We start from the raw sequence: 25,062 nt of genomic DNA, 5'->3' as shown, positions 1-25,062 counted from the left end.
GGGCTTTCTTGCACAAGAAATCCCTGCCGAGCATCCATAATGCCCTCTTGAGTAGGGGCTCCTGCGCAAGAGGGCTTACACCTGTTAAAAAAGAGCGTCGCTCTTGCGCAAGAAGCCCTCTCTTACCACACGGTACTGTAAATTTCCTTGAGCAAGAGCAGGCAGGCAGTGTGGACACTCTGCTGATTCTTGCCCAAAAACGGCTGTACTTGTGCAAGAAGCCACGAGTGTAGACATAGCCCTGGTGTCCTTTGTTCTGCAGTAACTGGCTCCCACCATCCCATGGCTGCTACTGGAGATCCCCAACTGGGAACCCCTCTTCTGGAGGCTGGGGCTTGTGCCGTTCTATGCAGGAAATCCAGGGCCGGATTAAGGCATGGGCTAGCTGGGCAGCTGCCTGGGGCGCCTGATATAAGGGGTGCTGTGCAACCCTTACAGCTGATAACTGCCTTCAGGTGCCACGCGCCCGTACTGCAAGCTGCAGCAGCTCCCACCAGTCACCCTACAGTGGCCGCCCAAGACAGGGGCTGCGTTAACCCCCGCAGCACTGGCCAGCAGCACCCTTCCCCCCACGGCTACGGGGCCCTTGCACGGTCAGGCTCGGTCTGCTCTCTGTGGCACCAGGCTGAGCACCAGCAGCGGTGGCCAGGCAAGGCACATGCCTCCGGCCACCGCTAGCTCTGTGCGCCCTCTCCCACATTCCGGGCAAGGGCTGGGCCATGCTTGCGCCCTTCCCCAACGCAGGGTGCTGGAATGGCTCTGTCTGGCCCTGAGGAAACTCCCTCCGAAGGGGAAGCAGGGATGTTGCTGTGGTGTCCCTGAGAACAGTCAACCCACTCTTCTGTTGACCCAGCGGGCAGCAGCCTCTGGCTCATTTCACCTTCCTCACCTGGGCGGGGACATGGCTGGGAGTGAGGGTGTCCTGTTTCTGAGGGGGTTCTGACCAGTGGGCTGGGACCGGGCTTGGCAGAAATCTTTCCCAGAGACACACAGGCTGGAAAGATGTTTGTGGGGAAGCATTTTGTAAATGTCGATGGATGTAAACGGTTCCTGCAAGTGAGGGGTTTGAAGCTTTCATTGAAAAATTTCCTCTGCCTTTTGTTTCTGCTCTGTGGTGTTATCCTATTTGTCTGCCATGCAAAAGGTATGTGTCAAACCCAGGTGGAAAGAGCCCCCCCTCTTTCTCCATTCAATTCCTTCTCTGCACCCTCAGGCCCACTCCAGTCTCTCACACAGCCCCAGCTGCTTTGCCTTCTGCCCCGGTGTGTACCCTTCCCTGGCGCTATAATACCATGGGAAGGGATCCTTTGCCAGCTTCTTAAATAGTAGCTCATTTAGGGCAAAAGATAAGACACTGGACACAGCAAAATCCATGGACTTCAACAGAGAAAAGGGTTATAAAAGCAGGGTGCTTGTCATGGAACTTTAGGTTCGTCTTGCCAACAACTCCAGGAGTATCGGATTGTGATCGACAGAGCCCGGCTCCCCTCTGCAATCAGTCTGGCTGTCCAGTAGATTGATTCCGACTCTGGACTGGTGACTATAAGATCGACTGGCCGGACTGTGTGTGTGTGTCGGTGGTTGGGTGACAATAGCAGATGCTACTGTTGTGTTCTCAATCAGTGTGGCATACTGCCTTTGCCCCTATAAAAGATCTCATGTGCTTTGTTTAAGCATAACAGTCTCCCCCAGCCCCACAGGACCCCTCACTCCCAAGCCAGAGCCCAGGTTCCCTCTAAGCTGTGTGGCATCCCGGCAGCTACTTAATGACCCTCCCCAGCCAGGGACTCAGGACTCTGCACGTGGAGCTGCCTCAGCTACAGCAGCAGCTAAACTCTCCCTGCCAGCCAGACCCTCCTGCCAGTCAGGTCTCGCTGCCTGTTCTCTTCCCCCCATCGACGGCCAGCAGAGCCACCCGGCCACGGGAAACAGCCGCACGAATGGCCCTTTCAGAAAGGAGCCTCAGGCAGCTGAAGGCACATTGTGTGCTCTTGAACAAGGTGGGTGGGGCAGGCAAACAGCTCGCAGGTGGGGGAATTAGCCCAAGTGGCAGAGCACTCACTCACCATGTGCAAGGCAGGGGGATCCATATTCCCCAGTGATAGTGGAATCCTCACTTCCCCTTTCACAGGCAGAGCCGGCCAGGGGACTAAGAGCCTCCTGTGGCCCCTCCCTCTCCTACTTGATCTCTCCATTGGGGCAGAAAGCTCCTGGGCCACATCCCAGAGACAACTTGCAGGCAGAGCAGAATTAGCTGCATTGGAAAAGTGCTGCCTGTGCTCCATGGTCTGTGCTGTGCAGAAGAACAAGAACCATGTCCAGCTGGGGAGGAATGGTCACAATCCATCTTTTGGAGTTTGATTTAGCAAGTCCATCTGAGACTCGCCAAATCAAACTCAGAGGGAGAGGGCTCCCCCATCAGCTTCCGGCACTTCTGCTCTTTGTTCCCTTTGGCTTTCTGCTGGGGGGGGGGGGAATGGGCCCCAATTAATTATGTAAATGAGCATGGCAATAAGATAATCTGTACTTCATTTGCATGAGCTTTTGGGGAAGAGAGATGCAGTATGGAGATAGCCTAGGTGGTAGATAGCCGTGAAGTAACATAGACTCAGGAAAAATCCCTGGGCTGCAATCCTTAGTTACACAAAATAAGAATAATTCACTAGCTCAGATGTGATTTCTAAACCGTCAAACAAGGAAAATAATAAAACCTGATGGAGTAGGGAGACTTTTACCTACCCACACATTTCAAGAAGTCCAATTCTATATAAGGCAAGACTGTATGGCCTAATGGATAAGGCGTCTGACTTCGGATCAGAAAATTGAGGGTTCGAGTCCCTTCACAGTTGCATTTACCTTCCTTTATTGGTGCTTGTGGATCCTGCTGTCTTTGGCCTAGAAAGGTCCTATGTAACAATGTGGTTTTTCTGTAACCCTATGGTAAGGCCTATAGCTATTTAGTAGGTCTAAACTAAAGCCTTTTTCTACAGCCAGACTGAAGAGCAGCAGCAATTAGCTGTAAAGCCTGGAGTCACATGCTCACATTCCATCTAAATGGCATTGAAATAGTGTCACACTAGGCTGTGAGAAGGGCTCTTATCCTAGTGGCACCCACTGTCACCAGGCAAGAAGGAGATCTCAAGGTGGGTAGAGAAAACTTAATTACCAGTGTTTTGTCTGGCAGAAGACTGCTTACCAATAGCTGTGTTTGTGCAATTGGCATTCTATGATTCTTGTCCTCACTTTCCTATTGTTTGTCTGTGTGATAGTCTGGTTTGGATCTGTTTCTGACTGCTGTGTGATTGACTTTGTGTCGTGTAAATCAACTAAGGCGGCAGGGTATGATTGCTTAGGTCATTCTGTTACAGTATGTTCAGATTGGTTAGTGAAATTATACTAAAATAATTGGTTAAGGAGGAACTAAGCAGTATTGAGTTTCTCTGTATAAATTGGGGTCCAAGAAGGAGACCAGCAAGAAGAAGAAAAGGGGAGAAGAGAAGAGGAAAGAAAAGGGAAAGGAAGACCAAGCAGGAGGAGAGAAGACCTTGAAGCAGAACTCACCTCCAAGGCAGCCTAAGAGCAGAACAACCGGGACTCCTCTGCACAGCTGTTTAAATGGTTTGCTGTGTGAATTCTATGGCAGCTGACATTAGGTCCTATGTAACAATTATTTACCAGTTTACCTGTCTCAATATTGCCCAAAGCTGTGATGGCCGAGTGGTTAAGGTGTTGGACTTGAAATCCAATAGGGTTTCCCTGTGTAGGTTTAAATCCTGCTCACAGCAAGGCCTGTGTTTTGGCCACACCCCTTCCTAGGGCAACAGCTGAGTTACCAGCAGTGGGGCTGTTAGTGTCAGTATCTAACTAATTGCACCATTAGGCCATGTCTTCACTCAGGTAGAGATTTCGGCCACAATCCATCTTGGGGGCTATGTCTACACTGCAGGCTTTTTGCGCAAAAACTTGCAGTGTGTCTACACTGCACACACATTTTTGCACAAGTAAATTGACAGTAGAGCGTCAGAAAACAGGGCTTCTTCTGAAAGGGTTATTCCTCTCCCCACAAGAGCGCAGTGTAGACAGGCAACATGAATTTCTTACGCAAGAAGCCCCTATGGTTAAAATGACACTCTACTTTGACTTAGATCCCCAGGAGGCGCTGGGGAGTAATTACTTTGAATGGCCCTGGGCAGGAGCTATTTTGAAATAGCAGCAGTGGAGCATCCACACTACCACTATTTCAACTAGTTATTTCGGAAGAGGCGTTATCCCTTGTGCGATGAGGTTTACAGATTTGGAACTAAGCCGTGGCTGGCTTTTGAGGTGAATGAGTAGGAAGAGAGAGAGGTGACTGGAGGCTCTTTGCCCTCTGGATGGCTCTGTTTGTGAAAAAAATAAGGACCACGCAACATTGCAGAATGTGGGCCTTGATCCCTCTGTCTCGCATACGAAGTAAGCGCTCTACCACTTGAGTTAATTCCCCTAGTGTACAAAGGCCAAACTTCTTGGTGACTCTTCCCTTCTCCGCGGGGACATCTGTCTTCTAGGTCAGTTAGTCATGGGAAAGGAGAAGGCTCCAACAAGGCTCCTCCTCACACTCGTGCTTGTGACCCTCATTCACTCTCTGGCCTCAAGGGCAAATCTCAAGAAGGAGACTCCCTGCAGCAAAGCCGTGGGAGGCTCTGAGACTCCCTACAGCAAAGTCAGGGGGGCATTTCTGAGATGGCCCCTGCCCTGCAGCCTGTCCCACCTGGCCATTGTCATGGACTCTCTGTGAGGTCATCACCTCCCAGCCTCCTTTAGCCAATAAGCTGAGGGGCTGCAAAAGGCCCTTGTGACGTCCTGAAAATAATCGGCGTAACGGCATTCCGCAGGAGTGTTTTCCTTGCACTAGAAGGGGCAGTGTAGACAGCTTCTTCTGGTGCAAGACCTTCTTCCACAAATATGGTGGCTCATTAGCGATATTCCACATTTAGCCTCATTTGCATATTACTCGTGCAAGAAGCCGCAAGTGTAGACATAGCCTCCTTGTCAGCTCCCTGCAAAACACCTCACAACGGTGAGTGAGGGTGAGAGTGGATAAACCCAGCTGTGCTGCAGAGAGGCTGTTAGATGGGGAAAGAGAGGGAGGTCCCTTGGCCTCACCAAGCAACTCACACATATAAGAAAACTGCGGTTAAAACAGCCTGTGTGTGTGTCAGGATGGCTGAGTGGTCTAAGGCGCCAGACTCAAGCTACTGTCTTTCCCTCAGTGTGGTGCTCTGGTCTCTGAATGGAGATGTGGGTCTCCCCTGCCATTGTAGAAGCGCTTGCTTAGGATTTCTCTGAGGCTGCATCTACCCAGCAGTGTTCCTTGGGAATAATGGCCGTTATACTGCAATAACAATGGGAGCGTCTACACAGCAATTCCATTATTGCGACTTCTGTAACGCTCCATCCACACCAGTGGTCTGAGGAGCCAGGAGGTTTCCAGGCTGCAGACAGACAAGCCCACAGGTAAAGACAAAGCGAAGTCCCAGCCACTTCCTGCTCAGCCCAGCGGGGTCTCTGTGTGGCCCCCAGACCTTTTGTTTGCCATTGCCCAGGTGCAGGGGCCCAGATTCAGCAACACTCACAGGAGGGGGCTGGTTTGATGCTTCACCCCACGGCCCAGCAACAAGCCCCCGAACTTACCCTGCTTTGAGAGCCCCCCCGACTCTGTTCTGCTTGAGACCCCAGAGCCCTCCCTTGGGCTGCCTAGCATGTGGGGACTCAGGTCTAGTGGTGGATTTGCAGAGTCCCACAACAGCTGCTGCCAGCGTGTGGATGTGCACGTCTGTCTGGGGTTACTGGGCACCGGCATGATTGGGTGAGTCCCGGATTCTGTTCCTGCCATGGTGGATAAAGCAGCAGTGAGAGAGGAGCTCAGCTGGCCTTCTTAGAGGGCAGGTTTGATGCTGCTCAAAAGTGAACTTTTTCCTTCCCTGGCAGAGGAGGGGCAGGACTTGCTGGCTCCAAGGTGGAGCTGCGGGGCAGACAGAGCCCTTCCAGGAGGCACAGCTGGGCTCTTCACAGAGAAGCCAAACAAGAGATAAGCCTCAAGGGCAAAGGCTTTTGCCAAAGCCTGGGATTGAACCAGGGACCTTTAGATCTTCAGTCTAATGCTCTCCCCACTGAGCTACTTTGGCACTTAACATCCCCCAGACCCCCTTGTGAGGCTGCCACTTTGCCAGACTTGTTTTTCCCTCAGTTGGGTGTTTTGGTCCACAAATGGCGACGTGGGTTCAAATCCCACTCCTGCCATATCTTCTGTTTTATATCTAGAGAGGTGACCTTATTTCCCCATCTCCCCTGACATTGTAGGAGCCCTTGCTCCTCCCACATGCTCATGAAAGCATTTCTCTTAGGCTGCATCTACACAGCAGCGTTCCTTGGGCATAACGGCCATTACTCTGAAATAACAATGGGAGCGTCTACACAGCAATTCCATTATTCCGACTTCTGTAACGCTCCATCCAGACCAGTGGTCTGAGGAGCCAGGAGGTTTCCAGGCTGCAGACAGACAAGCCCACAGGCAAAGACAAAGCAAAGTCCCAGCCACTTCCTGCTCAGCCCAGTGGGGTCTCTGTGTGGCCCCCAGACCTTTTGTTTGCCATTGCCCAGGTGCAGGGGCCCAGATTCAGCAACACTCACAGGCCCCACAGGAGGAGGCTGGTTTGGTGCTTCACGCCACGGCCCAGCAATGAGCCCACAGACTCGCCCTGTGCTCGGGGAGTCAGGTTTGCCGTGTGAATTGTGTGGGGGCAGGTAACATTAGGCCTGGGCACTGAGATTATTTACCAGTTTCCCTGGGGGCCCTTCTGTTTTCACAGCACAAATATCTTTCCCCTCACCCTTTAGTCATCCTTTTCCCAAGCTGAGAAGAAGAAGTTCCATGAACTCCTGGGAGCCGCTGTTGGAAAGAAGAGGCATTTCCCATGGAAAAGATGGCCAAGCCCAATTCCCTACACAGAGCCCCAGAAAATACCAATGGACACTGGGCACTTGTAAAGCTCCTCTCGGGCAGCGCTACCGAATGGATCCAGCTGGCCATCGGGCTGACTAACGACATCAACAGATGAGTCCCTGTGAGACTTCTCAGCCCAAGTGCAGAGACTGTGGAGTCTCCCACTCCCAGCCCAGTGGCAGAGGGGCAGCGCTCTGAGGAGGCGGGTCCCGAGGCAGCGGAGACCTTTGAATGGAGCGGAGACGTAAGGTCAGAAGGAAGGGGAACAAGTCACCTCTTCTCAGGTGAGATGTGGTGGGAAACTACCAGATCGGGGGCAAGCTGAGCTCCAAGGGCTGGTTCCTGCCTGGTGACTTCTTGCAGGGCCTGGCTTGAGAAGCACCAAGGAGCCGTGTGTGGCCAGGAGACAGGGTGCAGAAGGAACATGGATGCAGGAGCAGGGTGGGGGGAGCAGGAAGAAGGGAGGGTGTCAAAGGAAGCTGGGGGTGCTGGGTGGGAAATGGGGTGGCTGGGGTCTGGACCTGAGGCAGGATGTTATGTGGCTTTGTGTCAGTAGTGGCACTTCCAGGGTGGGCCCCGGACTGAGTGGCTGCAATGACCTGGTCCCAGGCAAGGCACCGCTGGGAACTCAGCCCCAGCCCTGCCTCCTCCCATCTCAGCCTAACCTGTTTACCTCTCCCACATGCTCCTGAAAGCCAGCACACAGGCCACCCAGCCCTGCACCAGGGGACAGGCCCTGAAACTGTCTTGTGGGCACCCAGAGGAACAGCAATAAGAGAAGACTTTGTGTTTCTGCCTGGTTTTGAACCAGGGACCTTTTGCGTGTTAGGCAAATGTGATAACCACTACACCACAGAAACACACTTAATAGGGATTTCTGCTGCCGCACTTAAACTTGAGCAAATATTCGGTTGTTAACCCTTTAACCAACAGAGATTGCTGCAGGGCAAAGGAATTCTCTGTTGTCAATTTTGTGCCCTCAGGAAGGGACCAAACTGAAAGACCACCTGGGGACTCCAACCTAAACCCTGGGACCAAGGGGTTTACAAGCCAGAGAATCAAAGTTTGCTGCATTTCTCCCTCCCACAACCCTGCAGAACCTCAAGGGCAACTGTACAGCCCCAGTGGCTGGGGGAGATGAGCACGTTACAGCCTCTGCCCACTGAGCTGTAGCCTTCTGTGCCCAGGGAACCAGACACGGCCAGGGTGGAAAGGCAGGAGGGAAATGAGGAATGGCCGAACTTTGCAAGACAATGATGTTGTCTGGGACCATAGAGTAGAACAGTTTAGAGGTGGGTCTGAGTAGGACACAGTGGCTTAGCTGGTTAAAGCACTTGCCTAATAAACAGCAGCTCCTGAGTTCAGTTACTGCTGCAGCCATTTTAAAGAGAATTTGGAGAAGGGCACCATGGCTTAGCTGGCTAAAGCACTTGCCTCATAAACAGGAGATCCTGGGTTCCAGTCCCAGTGGTGCCTTGTTCTAACCTTTGCTCACATTTACTCATGCTCTTCTGAGAGACAGAAAAGGTCTCTCCTGGCTGGCCACCCATGGAACTGCTGGTTCAGGAAAAGGCTGAGTGGGGAGGAGTGTTGGGAGGAGTGTTGGGAAGAAGGAAACAACAAGTGAGAAGCACCTGATGCCCACATGCCCTGACTCTCCATGGCTGCAGAGGTTGAGCTCTCAAGGTGCTGACACCCCCAGGGAATCACAAGGGTGTGTGAAGCTGGCTCTTCTGTCCCAGCTGTTGCAGTTAGAGCCCTGCTTTGCCAGTGCCAGTCACCTCTGCACTGGCTCCAGGCTTTTAGTTTTCTTATCAGTAATCAGCCTCCCCACTCAGCCTTTTCCTGAACCAGCAGTTCCATGGGTGGCCAGCAGGAGAGACCTTTTCTGTGTCTCAGAAGAGCATGAGTAAATGTGAGCAAAGGTTAGAACAAGGCACCACTGGGACTGGAACCCAGGATCTCCTGTTTATGAGGCAAGTGCTTTAGCCAACTAAGCCATAGTGCCCTCTTCCAAAGTCGCTTTAAAATGGCTCCTTATGTTTCCAGACAACACTTTTTCCTCCCAAAGTGCAGCCGTTCTCCACTTCCCTCCAGCCATCGAACCCAAGTGGTGTCTGGCTCCCTGGGCACAGAAAGCTACAGCTGCGTGGGCAGGGGGCTTTGGCTTCCTTGCCCATGGGATGCTGTTGCAGGAAGGGCTGTTCAGCAGGGACGGGGTTCATCTGTGGGAAGAGTATTTGGGTGCAGACTGGCTAACCTAGTGAGGAGGCTTTAAATTAGGTTTGATGGGGGCAGGTGCCCAAAGCCCACAGGTAAGTGAACAACATGGACACCTGGGGGATGGGCCAGAAATGGGAGAGAGCAGGGGCTGTAACAGCAGAGATAAAGGAGGGACAAGGGACCACTGGGAAGCAAAATCTAATCTGTGCCTTAGATGCTGGTACAGACACACAGGATGATGTGTAATAAGCAGGAAGCAGTTGGTATCACAGGGACGTGGTGGGATAATACACTTTATTGGTATATTGGCACAGAAGGATACAGCTTGCTCAGGAAGGATTGGCAGGACAAAAGGGAGGAGGAGTTTCCTTAGATATGAAACATGCAAACACTTGGCCTGAGGCGGAGATGGACACAGGAGACTTGTCAGGAGTCTCTGGGTGATGTTAAAGGGGTAAAACCCCAGGGTGATGTCACACTAGGCGTCTATTACAGACACCTCCCCAGGCAGAAGAGGTGCCTGAGGCTTTTTAAACAATTAACAAAATCATCCAAAGTGCAGCTGGTTTCACACACACTCAGCCTCACCCACAGCTGGGAGGCAGTTTGCTGTGAGCTGAAAAGAAAGTGCCTGGTAGAACCAAGGCTGAGGATGCTTCTGTGTCCAGATGTGCAAACAGCTGGCAGCCAAGTGCTGGTCTGTTCCTGCCCTCCCCAGGCAAGTGAATCCCCTCCTCTGGGTGTTACAGGCAAGACTTTGCCTGTCTGGCTTTTAGCGAGGAAACTTTTCTATGCCGGGCAAAAGTGACACCCCCTGCACTGCAGAAACCAGCCCACTGACTATTGCAAAGAGGCCCCTAGAAGCACTTAGCCGCCTTGTTGGCTGTGCCTGTAAAACAAAGGAAAAAGCAAATATCTATGACTGGAGAATGTGGGCATTGATCCCACTGCCTCTCACATGCAAAGCAAGCGCTCCACCACTTGAGCTAATTCCCCTGCCTGTGACCATGTTCACTGTCCCACCCACCTTGTCCCAGAGCCCACAACGTTCCTTCTGTTAAACCCTCATCTAAAACTTGACAAATACCCAGAGAAGTTGCGGTTCCCTTTACAAGACTCTGCACAGCTCAGTTCCAATCAGCCGGTCTTCCCTAGAGCCCGGAACATCGACCGCGGCGGCGTCGCTCTTACGCCCGGTGTAGACACGGCCTGAGAGTGTCACAAACCAGCCCCGGGCACATTCCTGGCTAGGACTAGTCACAGTCTGGGCTCAGTGAGGGTCCGTCCTACCTGAGACGTGTGTGACACAAAAGCCTCCTGTTCCCTGCCCAGTCCCCAACACTGGCTGCAGACCCAGTGATATTTGGTGCCTTGGCTGCTGTCCCTGCTGGCAGGGAGCTGTCCTGCACCCGCAGTTCATCTGCCTCCTGGAGAGACAGCAGCTCTGTGAGGGGGAGAAGCTGGGGCATTTCCCTGCATGTGTAAAAACCATCACTGCCGGCCCGGGCTGGGCCAGTGCGCTGGCATCCCTCATGTCTGGAGCATCCCGCCAGGGAAACCTGAAACCACATCAGGAGATAAGAGGTCAGGGTCCCCCACAGCAGGAGCTATAGGGAATGGGCTACCTCTACTTCTCCATAGCAGGAAATACTCGACCAGGGGTCCCTCCACTCCTCTCCAAGAGGAGCTTTGGCACCAGGGGACCCTCCACCCCCCAGCAGGCACCAATGGGGGCTTACACACAAACAGGTGCGCACGCCCTCAATATCGGTGCCCAGGGCAAAACTTGCTCTGCTCCTGGAACAGGAACAGTGACTAGCAGTGAGGCCCCTCCCTGGCAGCACCGTGTCAGACGGTTTCTTCTCGGCCTGGTACCTCCTGAATGCTGGGAGGAGCCGCCTGGGTCGAGGGGCTGCAGTTCCCTGGAGAGAGGGGCTGGCTACACCTACCCTGCAGACTTCTTGCTCAAGAACTGTTTTGTGCAAAAGGTCTTGCACAACAGTGTGTCCACACTCCCATGTGCTGTTGCACAGGAGAAGTGCTTTTCTGTAAGAGCGCCCATGGCAGTGTGGACGTTCTCCTGTGCAGGAAAGCTCTGATGGGCATTTTAGCCATCGGGCTTTCTTGAGCAAGAAACCCCTGTTGCCCATCCACACTGCCTCCTTGTGGATGAGTTATTGGGCAAGAGGGCTTATTCCTCGTGGGGAGAGGAATAACTCTTGTGCAAGAAGACCTGTTTTCTGATGCTGTACTATACATTTACATGTGCAAGAACGTACGTGCAGTGTAGACGCTGTGCAAGTTTTTGCGCAAGAACATCTGCTCCTGCACAAAAAGCCTGCAGTGTAGATGTAGCCCTGGAATGTAGACACAGTCTGAGAGAGACAAGGAAAGGAAGTGGCCAGAACCTCCCCCCGGCAGACTGGTCCTCAGTAGGCTGGGTGCGTCTACACAGCACCCTCACCTCGAAGTGAGCTGTGCAATGTGAGCGGCTGCCCGGGACCCCAGGGGAAGGTCTGTGGGGAGTTTCCAAGGCAACAACAACTACAAAGTTTCATAATCTACACTCATGTGACTGTGATTTATTCCTCCACTAACAAGTGTGTCTGAAGGGATGAGAAATGCAGGGCCCAGGTGCAGGGAGCCGGGTCACATTCTCCTGCCTGAGTCTCAGTCCTGGCTGAAGCCTGGCTAAAGAGAGAAGAGGCCAATGCAAACAGCCCCATGGCAGTGAGGGAGTCAGTACGTGGGTGCGTGGAGCAGGGAGCTGGGGGCAGAGCTGGGCTGTAACTCACTAGGGGTTGTCCCAAAGCTCAGAATAAGCGATGCAATTGGGTAGCTTATTTCAAGTCAATTTTGAAATAGCTTATTTTGTAATTTGGCGCTGGCTACACAGCACTTAGTTGCAAATAAATGGTTGTTCTGAAACGCCCCTCACTCCATGAGGTTTGCAGGGACGTCAGAATAGGGAACCCGTTATGGTTTGAAACAAGGGGCTTGCTCTTAAGACGCATCTGTGTGATATGAGCACCACGTTCTAAACTTCCGAGCTAGCCGGCCCACGGGTGTCAGTCTCACAAGTGGCCCTTTCAGAAAGGAGCCTCAGTTCGCCACAGAGCCCTGGTAGGGTCTACAACAAGGTGGGTGGGGTAGAGGAGCTGTTCACATGCAGAGGATTTAGCTCAAATGGGAAACTCCTTGCTTTATATGCAAAAAGTAGTGGGATTGATGCCCATGTTCTCCAGCTGCAGCTTTGTCTTGGTTCCTAGTTTTCACTGTTGGGGGCTCAGTGGCCCCTCCCTCTTCCTACCTGTGCTCCCAAAAGAGACAGACCTGGCTCCCCTTTCTTTTCCCACAGCAATTGCCATGCTGCAAAGCAGAGAGTGGTGATATCAATCCTAGCAGTCCATCAGGCTGTGTGGTGCAGTGGAAAGCACATTGGACTTAGAAGTTGCACTGGTTAATATAAACCCACCAAGACAGTCAAAGGCTGTGGGTTCAAGTCCCAGCAGAGTTGCCTTAGCTGCTTCCTTGTTTCCACGATGCTGCTTTTACAGACCAGTCAATCCTTAGGCTGACACTGGGGTGGGCTGGCATGCAGGCAATCCCCAGCAGACCCCATTAAGGGTGGAGGAAAGGGCTAGGACTTGGGGGTCTGGACGTGGGTTGTTCTGAGAGGCTGCAGGTGCTGATAGATCCTCCCTGTCTCCTACCAGTGCTGTGCAACACGCAGGCAGGCTTGAAGCTTTGCTGGAAAAAAGCACCAGTCTAGAGGCAGATCTTTTGGAAAATAAAACCTTTTCTGAAAGATCCCTTATTCCTTATTTTAAGAGGAATAAGGCCCCAAAGGGACAGACCCAAAGCAGCCGCCTGGTCCTAATGCCGGGCCTGCAGCCAGGGGGAGGGAGAAGAATCTCTCCTGCTACAGGCCTCTGCTCTGCCAGATGAGCTGTGGAAGGTGCCTGGGGCAGGCTGCTTTGCCCAGGTGGCCCTTGGACGAGTGCCAGGGCAAGAGCCCCCCGAAGGGGACGGCCTCCCAGGGGCGGGGCAGAGGAACCCAGCAGCACAGGGGTGTCACTGGCGCTTCACCCGCAGAAGGACCCCTGAGTGATCCAGGCAGAAACGCCACGTCTCGCTCCCTGCAGCTCCCCTTGCTGCCCTGGCAGGCGCTGCCCCTTCTCCCACTGGCCTAGGCCTGGCCTCCCTCCCCCGCCCGGCACCACAGAAACCCCCTTGGCGTGAGCCTGGGCAAGCCAGAGGCCTCAGGCCTGTCCCCTCTGAGGGGCTTGTGCCTCGGCCTCCTCTGCCCTTGGTGCCGGCTCTCCCGGCTGCCCCTGAGCGCTGCTGGACAAAGGAGGCAGCAAGGCAGGAGAGGGGGGAGGAGCAAGTCCCGCTGAGGCCGACAGCTCGGGCTCAAGCCTCCAGCCCCAGCACAAAACCTTCAGCCGGGCCCATGTGGCTCCCTCCTGCCCCCGCACACGCTCACAGGGGGAAACGTGCCCCATGTTCCATCCCCGCGCCAGGCCTGGGCGACGGGCTCAGCCCTCCAGCAGCCCACAGGGCCTGTGAGGGACAAACTGAGAGCAGGGCCCCACTGACACCCCCCGTCCTGCCCCACTGGTCCGCGTGCGGCGCTGGCACGGGACAGGCAGGAATGGCAGCCGGGACAGAGCAGCTTGGACTGACGGGTGAGTCTCACTTGCTGACCAGACTCCCAGGCCCTGGGCTCTGGGGACAGCCTGGGGGGGGGGGGGAAGAGCGGGGAGGAGAGAGGGTGTGAAGAAATTCCAGGGGGGCCATGAGGGTTTTCACAAATCAAAAAGCGGGGGGGAGTGATGCCGAAAAGTTTGGGAACCACTGCAAGGGGACAACCCAGCAGGGACCAAAAGTGAGTGCTCCAGGTGAGATTTGAACTCACAACCTCAGCATGTCTCCTACAAATACTGCCTTATAAGTACTGTGCACTGACCCATTGTGCCACTGGAACAAATATTTGAAGTGCTTCTTCAAAGTCCTTAGATTGAAAAAGTCAAGACACAGAAAGTGGAATTGAAGTTTCTGCTGAGCCCTTGTTCTTTCTTTTCACAGGCAGAGCCAGGGGACTCCGCACATCCAGAGACCCCTCCCTCTTCCTCCCTGGTCTCTGAAATAACCAACCCTAGTGGGGCACAAAGCTGCTGGAGGCCAGAGCACTAGAGATGAGTTGCACATGGGTCAGTGCTCCCTTTGCACGTGAGAGGTAGCAGGATTCACTCCCATCTTCTCCCACCTGCTCGCTGGTGCTGAGGGGCCGGCCCCTTTCCTGCTGCCCCAACTCTTATTCCCACAATGCACTTTGTGCAGGGACCGTTGGTCTTTGTTGCAAGGCGTGTGGCTGGGAGCCAGGACCCTTCCCAAAGTATACAACTCCCCCTCCCCCGTTCTGCTCACGCTCTCTGGCTGCCTCCAGCATGGGCTGAGCTCAGGGGTCAGATGGGCGACCTGCCCTGACACTGTGATGGCATCAGGCACCTGAGCACAAGTCTGCTCACAAAGCTCTAATGGGCCTCAGACAAGCAAAACCCCCTTAGTGAACCTCAGGGCAAGGAAGCCGAAAAGCCTGGAGCCCAAGGACCTCCCAGCAACCACCACAGCCCATCCCACTGAGATTTAAACTCAGATTGGAGGATTCAGAGTCATTAGTGCTGCCCCTTACACCTGGGACCTAGACAGAAGGCCTGGGGGTAGACACCTGGGACACCCAGTTCTCAGTCTGGCCTCTGCTCTCCTGGCTTCCCTCCGGCTCCTTCATCTCTCAGGACTCTCTGGCTACATCTACACGGCACGTTTATTTTGGAATAAGCTATTCTGGAACAGTTATTTCAAAATAGCATGTCTACACTGCAGGGAAACCTCAAAATGAGTCCAAGGAGGCTTCCCTAATGTAGACGTGCTACCTTGATTTAGAGCCCCAGGGGGAATAACTTAGAATGGCCTTGGGAAGGGGATATTTTGAAATAGCAGAAGTGGAGCATGTACACGCGCCTCATTTTGAAATAGCTATTTCAGAATAGGCATTTTTCTGCGTACAGTGAGGTCTACAGAAGTTGGAATTAGCCATCCGTTATTTCAGAGTTACTTCAAAATAACGGAATTGCTGTGTAGACTCTTGCCTTGTTATTTTGGAATAACGGCCATTGTTCCAAAAGAACTTTTCTGTGTGGACAGAACCTCTGTCCTGCCCCAGTTCTGCTGCTTTCTGGACGAACTCCATGTTAGGACCAGTCAAAATCTGGGGTCAGTGAGGGTCCGTCCTACCTGAGATGTGTGTTCTACAAAAGCCTCCTGTTCCCCACCCACTTCTCAATACTGGCTGCAGACACTTTTTTTCATTTGGGGGTGTAGCTCAGTGGCAGAGTGTTTGACTGCAGATCACATGGTCCTTGGTTCAAATCCAAGTGCCCCCTGCAAGAGTGTCTATTTAAAAGAGACATTTCCTTTGTATGTGAACTCTTTGAATGAATACAAACCTGTAGGCTACATCTACATGGCAGGGTTTTTGCTCAATGTTCTTGCACAAAAACGTGCAGAGAACAGCACGAGTGTTCTTGCATAAGTAAATTTGCACTACAGCATTGGAAAACAGTGCTTCTTCCAGAAGAGTTATTCTTCTCCCCACGAGGAACAAGCCCTCTTCCACAAGAGGGCAGTGTAGACAGGCAACATGAATTTCTTGTGCAACAAACCCGTATGGCTAAAATGCCCATCAGAGTTTTCTTGCACAAGAGAGCAACCACACTGCCATGGATGCTCTTGCACAAAAGCACATCTCTTGTGCAAAGCACTTGGCAGTGTGGACGTGTTCTTGTGGAAGACCTTTTGCACAAGAACGCTTACGCAAAACAGTTCTTACACAAGAAGGCTGCAGTGTAGACGTAGACGTCGTGTTATGATGGTGTTTAGGTCAGTAATTGGGGCCACTAAATGGATCCATGTTGGATCCCCTCAGGCACCGGCCACTCAGAGACTGGTCAGAACTGGATTTTTCTGCCAACTGGCAAGAGGGTTCCTGACAATAAGTGGCGTAACAGCTCTGCAGAAGAGGGTTTTTTTGTGCAAGAAGTAGCAGTGTAGACAGCTTCTTCTTGCACAAAAGTCTCTGCAGCAAAAATGATGGCTCATTAGGTATGCAAATGAAGTGTGGCAATATTCATCCCCACACCTCATTTGCATATCTTATTGCACAACAATGTGCGGTGCAGACATAGCCAAGGAAGCCAAACACTGGCATTACCAAGGATTTGCAGCAAACCAGTATTTCGCCAGCGGGTCCCACTGAGGTCGTGGTGCAGAATTCAGACTCACTTGCCGAGGAAGACTCTAGAATCTTCCTGCTTCACACAAAATTTTTGAAGCTTAGACAGAAAGCAGAGGGGCCACGTTTACACTGACGGGTTCTTGAGCAAGCAATATGCCAATGAGGCTAAGCGTGGACTATCACACTGCTCCTTCATGCACAAGAAACCCCCGTGACAATAAGCAGCGGAACGGCTCTGCACACGAAGGCTCTGTCTGCACTGGTGGCTTCTTTCACAAGAACCAGCCACACAGGGCTGCTGACGCAGGTGACCAGGTGGTTGGCAGAAGTGTTGTGGGCCGGGCACATGCCCCAGGCCCCCTGGACATATGGAGCCTCCCTCTGTGGCTTGGGCTGGAGGAACCTGCCCCCTGCAGGGAGCCTTGGGCCAGCCACTGCAGCAGCAGGAATTTGGGAATCACGTCACCCCACTGGGGCAATGGAGGGAAGAGAAGGGTTTTCCCTGCTATTAGGGAAAGCAGCCCAGGCCAAGGCCCTTTTAGCCACTGGGGCTGTGCAGGCTGGAGCCTCCTCCTATGAGCTCTCTGCTCTGCTTCCTGCAAAGGTCTCAGCCTCTTGTGTGTCTCTGCTTCCCTGTCCTTAGCAGGCAGCTAAAGGAGGGGTGAGGACAATCACCACAGCAAACATCTCAGTGGCCAGCATGGGGCTTGAACCCATGACCTTGGCGTTATTAGCACCACGCTCTAACCAACTGAGCTAGCCGGCCTGCCCAGACTAAGCTCACAAATGGCCCTTTCAGAAAGGCACCTCCAGCAGTTGCCGGGATGACTGGAGCTGCCAATGGCTCTTCTCTGACAGCGCCACTAGTGACTCACTGTGACGTGGGCTGGCTAGTCCAGCTGGTTTGAGGTGTCACGGAAATCCAGACTCAGGGTTGGAAGGAGAGAAACACTTTTATTAAGAGCTATGGGAAGTTTCAAAAGAAAGACTTCCAAAATCAAATGTCCATGGTAACCTTATATACATTCATGGTTGCACACAAAATAGAATAGACATCACATAAGCTAGTGACAGCGTTACAATTGGCTTAATGCTTAAAGCTACTTTTATCTTAATATGCAGAGATAAACTTAGTTACATGGGTGTTAGTCTCATCCTTGCAGCAGAAAAGCTAGATCAGGCTGGTTTTAGTAGGTTCACTATCTCTCAGGGTACGTCTAGACTACCGGGTTTTGTCGACAAAGAGCGTCCAGACACATTGAGTTCTGTCGACAAAGCAAGCTGCTTTGTTGACAGAACCCTGTAGTCTAGACGCAACCCTACAGGCAATAACACCTTCTGTCGACAGAACTCTTCAGACAGCGGGGAGGGAACATCAGGTGAGTGCTGGGAGGTTGCAACACACAGGACATATCTACACTTGCACCCTCTTTCAAGAGAAGGATGCAAATGGAGACATTCGAAATTGTAAATGGAACCGGGATTTAAATATCCTGCTCTACATTTGCATAATCGCATCCGGGCGCTGTTTCAAAATACTTTATTTTGAAATAAAAAACACCGTTTAGATGCAGTTATTTGGGGAGAAAACCCTTCTTCCGAAATAACCCTTAAACACTCCCCTCTGGTCTGGACCTAACAGCAGTGTCAGCGTTTGCTAGTCGGGGCTCTGGACAGCACCTGCACAGAGGGAGATGGCAATAGGGGGATGCCCTGGCCAACTGTCCCAATGTCTCACAGCAGAAACGAAAACAAAAGAGGCCAATGCAAACAGCCCCCTGGCAGCGAGGGAGTCAGCACATCGGTGGGTGGGGCAGGACGCTGGGGGCAGAGCTGGGCTCTAACTCGCTGGGTGACCTTGGCCCATTCAGTGAATCTCTCCCTGTCTCCATGGCCCTGTCTATACAGCAGGGACAGCAACACTCACAGCCGCACAGGAGGAGGCTGGTTTGATGCTTCACCCCATGGCCCAGCAAGGAGCCCCCAGACTCCTCCTGTGCTCGGGGAGCCAGGTTTGCTGTGTGAATTCTGTGAGGTCAGGCCTGGGCACTGGGATTATTTACCAGTTTCCCTGGCCCTAGGGTACTGCTGTGCTTGCAGTTGTAATGGTTGAGTGGTTAAGGCATTGGACTAGAAATCCAATAGGGTTTCCCTGCGCAGGTTCAAATCCTGCTCACAGCGATGCCTGAGTTTTGGCCACAGCCCCCACCCGGCAACAAGCTGCACAACACCTGAGACACTCTCCCAGTCCCCAATCAATCCCTTTCTGCGCCTTTCCAAGAGACAAAGGGCATGGTGCCTCTTTATGGGTCCCTGGGCTCTAGGGAAACGCTCAGCTCCTGCAGCCTCTGCCCCTTGCCCAGCACCCCATGGCTCAGCCCTACCCCTGGGGGTTGCCCTGCTCCAGTGTGTGATAGGAGTTGAGTGAGAAGATGGAGTGTCTGGGCCTCCCCCAAAGGTCCATCCATGAAGGGCAGAATTGCTGGGGATATGATGTGGGTCACCCCTCCCGAGGCACACAGCGCCCCCCCCCGTGTTGGGAGCAAAGGGTCTAGAGAAGTATTGGGGGGGGGTCTTGTTCCCTGCTCTTGCTCTGCCTTGGGCAAAGAATTAGTAACAGAATATTTGTCCAAGTTTATGTACAGAAAAAAACTGACAAGCATGTTTCTGTGGGGTGGTGGTTATTGTGTTTGCTTAATGTGCAAAAGGCTCCTGGTTCAAAGCCAAGCAAAAAGTGGGAACAGGGGTTCTGCTCCTATTTGTGGCTCCCCAGGTAAACACAGCCCCTGCTGCTTGGGGATAAGCCCAACTCCCAGGTTGAGTAAAGCAAGTAACAGCAGGAGCCCTGTCCTAGAAAGGGAGGGGCCAGTGTGTGTGAGTGCATGGCCCAGACAGACAACTCCAGGGTGCAAGGACATCTCTAGTGGTCCTGGGGGGGGTGGGGGGAGACATGGGTGTTAGCAACGTGCTCATGTGGTGCCATGTTCCAGCACTGCCAACAGGGAGTGTCTTTTGTGGTGTCACCTGATTGCCCCCAACAGTAGCCCTTGTACCTGCCCTGCGGCAGGATAGAGACCCAGGGCCAAGAGAAAGCAGGAAGAGCCCCAGGAGCCGGCTCATCTCCCCTTTTCTCCTGCAGTGCAGGTTGTGAGAACAGCTCTAAGCAAAACCATCAACTTGAAGTAATTAGCCCCTATTAATGCATAACAAAGCCTAGAATTGAACCAGGGACCTTTAGAGCTTCAGTCTAACGCTCTCCCCACTGAGCTATTACGGCTGCTGTAACCAACCTGTGTGGCCTGTAATTCTCTGTCCAGGATGTTTTGCCACATGTCGTCATACCCTGCCCAGGAAGGCCAGACTGGCCTTTCCACAGCGCCCCTCCCCCACAGCCAGAGCCAAGGTTCCCTCTAAGCCAGGCCTGGGCAATACAGGCCAGCGGGCTGGATCCAGCCCATGAAGCCACCCAACATGGCAGCAAGAAGCCTCAGGCAGATTCCCTGCTCGCCCTGCCCCCACGCACAGCTGAGAGAAGGGGCTGCTGGGCCCTTTGTGTCTCTCAGCTGGAGAGGAAAAGGCTTCAGGCCTGGTCCCTGCTCCCAGCTTGTGTGTGGCCAATGGGAGCTGCCTGCTTGAAGCCCTGGCCAGTCCCCACAAGCTCTTATTCACCCAGGCGTGTGACCTGTACCCCCTGCGCAGGGAAGGGGCTGCCTGAGAAATGTGCTTGGCTGCTGGGAGTGTCTCCCAGTCAGAGCCTGCCTCTGGCACCCCAGCCCCTCCCTTCCCTCAGCCCACAGGCCCTCCCTGTGATGGAAAAGGGCAAAGACATGGCAGATTTCATAAATACGGATGAGGCTGGTTTCCCTGACTGGGAATTGAACCCAGATCTCAGAAGTGAAAGTGCTGAATCCTAACCACTAGACCATCAGGGACACATGAACATGCACATGGACCTCTCCTTAGCTACCCCACTTTCTATCCCCTTCAGGACACGGGTCCATTTTCCATTGCCCAGAGGGGACAAGAACAGAAACCAAACAGAACATCAAAGCAGCCAGACTGGGCCATGCCAGTTGTCCAACTAGCCCAGGATCCTGTCTCATGACAGCAGCCAATTCCTTTGCCCAGTGGGAATGCTCAGGACGGACAATTATTAAGTGATGCCTCCTGTCACCCATTCCCAGCTTCTAGAATACACCAGCTAGGGACACCTGCCCTGTCCATCCTGGTTCAATGCCATTGATTGACCTTTCCTGCATTAAATTATCCAGTTCTGTTTTGGATCAAATGTCTTGGGCTGCGCAGGCCTTGAGTCATGGCGAGAGCTGGAGGGGAATGGGGAACGGCTGCACTTTGGAATGGGAAGGGGGTGTCTGGCACCATAAAGTAGAACAGTTTCAAAACCCTTTTCAAGGAGTGCACCATGGCTTAGCTGGCTAAATCACCTGCCTTGTAAACAGGAGATCTTGGGTTCAAGTCTCAGTGGTGCCTTGTTGTAGCCTTTGCTCACATTTACTTATGCCCTTCTGGGACACAGAAGAGGCCTCCCCTGGCCACCCATGGAACTGCTGGTTCAGGAAAAGGCTGATTGGGGATGGGTGTTTGGAAGAAGGAAACAACAAGTGAGAAGCACCTGATGCCCACATACCCTGACTCTCTATGACGGTAGGAGCTGCAGAGGTTGCTCTCTAGGCCCTGACCTGACCCCCTGAAGGAATCACAAGGGTGTGTGGTGCTGGCTCTCCTGTCCCAACAATTGCAGTCAGAGCCCTGCCTTGCCAGTGCCAGCAGCTTCTGCAGGGGCTTCAGGCTTGTGGTTTCCTTCTTCCCAAGACCCCTCCCCAATCAGCCTTTTCCTGAACCAGCAGTTCCATGGGTGGCCAGGAGAGGCCTCTTCTGTGTCCCAGAAGGGCATAAGTAAATGTGAGCAAAGGTTACAATAAGGAACCACTGGGACTTGAACCCAGGATCTCCTGTTTATGAGGCAAGTGCTTTACCAAGCTAAGCCATGGTGCCCTCCTCTGAAGTATCTTTAAAATGACTCTTTATGTTTCCAGACAACACTTTTGACTCCCAAAGTGCAGCCGTTCCCCACTTCCCTCCAGCCATTGAGCCCAGGCGGTGTCTGGCCCCCTGGGCACAGAAAGCTACAGCTCCGTGGGCAGGGGGTTTTGGCTTCCTTGCCCATGGGATGCTGTTGCAGGAAGGGCTGCTCAGCAGGGCTGGGGTTCACCTGTGGAGGAAGGGAAGAGTATTTGGGTGCAGACTGGCTAACCTAGTGAGGAGGCTTTAAACTAGGTTTGATGGGGCAGGTGCCCAAAGCCCACAGGTAAGTGAATAATATGGACACCTGGGGGATACCAGGGCACAGGCAGGAGAAGATGGGAGTGAATCCTGCTACCCCTGCCATGGCCTGGCCCAGGAGGGCTGGGGTCTAGCAGCTTTTCCCCCCAGCTTTGTGGGAGGCCAAGTAGGAAGGGGCCTCTGGAGGCTCATAGCCCCCTGGCCTGCTGTGTCTGTGGAAAGGGGGGAAGAGGACACATACCTCTCGCTGGGGAACAGGGCGCATGGATCCCACTCGTTCCTGCAGAAAATGAAACAGGTTGAGCATTTTGCAGAGAACGGACCAGTCCCTGGAGAGATGGAAATGGGGCCGTTCCTTGTGGGGAAAGAAGTGGGTGTGTCGGGAGTGGGGTTCGAGTTCAATCCTCTCCACATACCAGAACCCCACATTAGGGGCAAGAAAGAGCCTTGAGTCAGGCAGTGGAGAACACTTGGCTCCTGTTACACTGAGATGGGATATTAGGAACTTTTTTGCAGGCAGCCTGGCTAGCTCAGTTGGTAGAGCATGAGAATCTTAATCTCAGGGTCATGGGTTCAAGCCCTATGCTGGGCGGTTCCCTTCCTTAACACACATTCTCAGCCTGTGAGCAATTGGCTCTCAGTTTTCACCAGGGTTTTAGAAAGAAAAAGTCTATTCCTGGGGTCCAGCTTTACTAGAACCAAAGAGAGAACCAACTGCAATTTCCATCTTCTGAGGAGAAGGGAAGAGGATTTTCTTCTCCTCAGTTCTAGCCACATCAGCCCAGGGGGGAGAAAAAATAACCCTCCGCCCGCTGACTGTCCCCCGTCAGCTTCTGTAGCTTCACCTCCTGCCACAGCAGCTCCAGCTTTGAGCTACTAATCTCAAGGGGCTGGTGAGGAAATTAGGCACTTCCCTGAGAACAAGAACAAGAGGTGGAGTGTTCACAAGGAGCATCCCCCTCCCCTGCAGAGCAGGGTGTTAGAAAGAGCTAGGAACAGAACAGTCAGACAAGTCCCACAGCTTGAAATGTGTTTCTGTGGTGTAGTGGTTATCATGTTTGCCTAACACACAAAAGGTCCCTGGTTCAAAGCCAGGCAGGAACACAGCCTCTTCTCTTATTGCAGTGCCCAGGTAACTGCAGCTGCTGCTGACCAGCCTGTTGATGAGCCCAGCGCTCATGTGATGGGGGGAGGGGGTAACCTCAGCTGATAATGCCCCTGGGTACCAACCTGGGGAAGCCAGATAAATTAGGCCAGGCAGCTGCTTGTGCCTTGGCCTCCCCTGCCCTGGAAGGCTGGTGCATTGGGCTGGCTCTGCCTGCTGCCTCCCTTGTGTGACTTGCCCAGTGTAACAGGCCAAATGTCGGAAAAGCCTCTTCCCCCCCCCAAAAAAAAGCAGAAGAAAAAGCTGCACAAATTGGGTTTTGAAATGTGCGTAGCTTTTCCCAGAAGAGCAGTGTAGGGCAGACACAGCCTGAGTGTTGCTCAGCACTGGTAGGAGACAGGGAGGGATAAAAGGATCTAATGGCACCTGAAGCCTTTCAGAACAACGCCCAGCCCCAACCGCAAGAACCAGCCCTTCCCTCCATCCTCAGTGGGGCCTGCTTGGAACTGTCATGTTATCACCTCCCAAACTCCTTTAGCCAATAAGCTGAGAGGCTGCAAAAGGCCCTTGTGATGTCACTGCCACACCCACCCCTGCCCTCCAGGGCTCATGTCCTGCCCCAGGCAGCCCCTTTGCATAGCTGAGCTGCTCCCAGGGGTGAAAGTGACACATTTCTTACAGGGAGTCCTGGGAGATGAAGCAGCTGGAGGGAGCCAGGAGAGCAGAGGCCAGCCTGAGAGCTGAGAGTCAGAGGTGCCCACTGCACTGTCACACCACAGGTCCCATGGTGTAAGGGGCAGCACTCAGGACTCTGAATCCTGCAATCTGAGTTCAAATCTCAGTGGGACCTATTAAGACTCAGCTGGTTGTTACAAAGTTCAGGTGCTTCGGCTTCTGTGCCCTGAGGTTCAACAAAGAGAGTTTTGTTCCTCTTGCTGGGTGTCTGAGGCCACTGGAGCTCCATCTCCAGACTGAGCAGGCCGGCGGGAAGGGCCTGATGCCATCACAGCTGCAGGGCAGGTCACGCGCCTGGCCCCTGAGCTCAGCCTGTGCTGGAGGCAGCCAGACAGTGTGAGTGGCTCAGAGGGGGGATTGGGGGAAGGGTCCTGAGACCAACGGCCCCTGCACAAAGCGCATTGCGGGAATAAGAGTTGGGGCAGCAGGAAAGGGGCCGGCCCCTCAGTACCAGGGCACAGGCAGGAGAAGATGGGAGTGAATCCTGCTACCTCTGCCATGGCTTGGCCCAGGAGGGCTGGGGTCTAGCAGCTTTTCACCCCAGCTTTGTGGGAGGCCAAGTAGGAAGGGGCCTCTGGAGGCTCATAGCCCCCTGGCCTGCTGTGTCTGTGGAAAGTGGGAAGAGGACACATACCTCTCACTGGGGAACAGGGCGCATGGATCCCACTCGTTCCTGCAGAAAATGAAACAGGCTGAGCATTTTGCAGAGAACAGGCCAGAGCCCTTCTCCTGTCCCTGGAGAGATGGAAATGGGGCCGTTCCTTGTGGGGAAAGAAGTGGGTGTGTCGGGAGTGGGGTTCGAGTTCAAACCTCTCCACAGACCAGAACCCCACATTGGGGCAAGAAAGAGCCTTGAGTCAGGCAGTGGAGAACACTTGGCTCCTGTTACCCTGAGATGGGATATTAGGAAACTTTTCCCACACAGCCTGGCTAGCTCTGTTGGTAGAGATTGAGTCTCTTAATCTTAGGGTCATGGGTTCAAGCCCCATGCTGGGTGGTGCCCTTCCTTAACCCACAGACTCTGGTACTGATCATGGAATAGAAGCACATTATGTTTAAACAGCTGCTATGTGAATGTACCTGAAAGTCACAAGGACCAAATATCTGTGTGAAAGGCAGGTGGCCAGTAATTAGAGCCCCATGTATGTTGTGTGCACAAAGGAAGGTAGGAATGTGCACCGGGCAGTCTGATAATGGTGTTTTGTGAAAAATAATAGGTGTAATCGCCTTGCGCAAGAAGGTTTTTCTTGTGCAAGAAGGGGCAGTGTAGACTCTCCTTCTTGTGCAAGAGTCTCTTCTGAAAAAAGTGGTGGCTTATTAGCTATGCAAATGAGGCTCAGCAATATTCCACATGTAGCCTCATTTGCATATTACTCATGCAAGAAGCTACAAGTGTAGACATAGCCCAGGTGT

At 53.1% G+C, this 25,062-nt stretch overlaps 1 protein-coding gene and 12 non-coding genes across 13 annotated transcripts in view; 7 read left to right on the top strand and 6 right to left on the bottom strand.

The window, feature by feature from the left end:
• Nucleotides 1–25,062, top strand: part of LOC142818207 (uncharacterized) — a 115,434-nt gene that overhangs the window by 13,463 nt on the left and 76,909 nt on the right.
• TRNAS-UGA (transfer RNA serine (anticodon UGA)) lies at nt 3,704–3,785 on the top strand. Its single transcript has one exon. It is a non-coding gene; the product is annotated as a tRNA-Ser (tRNA).
• On the bottom strand, nt 6,095–6,167 carry TRNAF-GAA (transfer RNA phenylalanine (anticodon GAA)). The gene has a single exon. It is a non-coding gene; the product is annotated as a tRNA-Phe (tRNA).
• TRNAV-AAC (transfer RNA valine (anticodon AAC)) lies at nt 7,773–7,845 on the bottom strand. The gene has a single exon. It is a non-coding gene; the product is annotated as a tRNA-Val (tRNA).
• Nucleotides 14,102–14,195, bottom strand: TRNAI-UAU (transfer RNA isoleucine (anticodon UAU)). The gene is made up of 2 exons: nt 14,158–14,195; nt 14,102–14,137 (listed from the first exon to the last, which is right to left on the bottom strand). It is a non-coding gene; the product is annotated as a tRNA-Ile (tRNA).
• On the top strand, nt 15,583–15,654 carry TRNAC-GCA (transfer RNA cysteine (anticodon GCA)). Its single transcript has one exon. It is a non-coding gene; the product is annotated as a tRNA-Cys (tRNA).
• TRNAI-AAU (transfer RNA isoleucine (anticodon AAU)) lies at nt 17,198–17,271 on the bottom strand. The gene has a single exon. It is a non-coding gene; the product is annotated as a tRNA-Ile (tRNA).
• Nucleotides 18,605–18,686, top strand: TRNAS-AGA (transfer RNA serine (anticodon AGA)). Its single transcript has one exon. It is a non-coding gene; the product is annotated as a tRNA-Ser (tRNA).
• On the bottom strand, nt 19,706–19,782 carry TRNAF-GAA (transfer RNA phenylalanine (anticodon GAA)). The gene has a single exon. It is a non-coding gene; the product is annotated as a tRNA-Phe (tRNA).
• On the bottom strand, nt 20,366–20,437 carry TRNAE-UUC (transfer RNA glutamic acid (anticodon UUC)). Its single transcript has one exon. It is a non-coding gene; the product is annotated as a tRNA-Glu (tRNA).
• On the top strand, nt 22,329–22,401 carry TRNAK-CUU (transfer RNA lysine (anticodon CUU)). Its single transcript has one exon. It is a non-coding gene; the product is annotated as a tRNA-Lys (tRNA).
• Nucleotides 22,841–22,913, top strand: TRNAV-AAC (transfer RNA valine (anticodon AAC)). The gene has a single exon. It is a non-coding gene; the product is annotated as a tRNA-Val (tRNA).
• On the top strand, nt 23,693–23,764 carry TRNAQ-CUG (transfer RNA glutamine (anticodon CUG)). Its single transcript has one exon. It is a non-coding gene; the product is annotated as a tRNA-Gln (tRNA).

This window comes from Pelodiscus sinensis, unplaced genomic scaffold, assembly GCF_049634645.1.
Source record: "Pelodiscus sinensis isolate JC-2024 unplaced genomic scaffold, ASM4963464v1 ctg35, whole genome shotgun sequence".
In the NCBI taxonomy this organism is placed as follows: domain Eukaryota; kingdom Metazoa; phylum Chordata; order Testudines; family Trionychidae; genus Pelodiscus; species Pelodiscus sinensis.
This window is presented reverse-complemented; position numbering and strand designations above follow the sequence as displayed.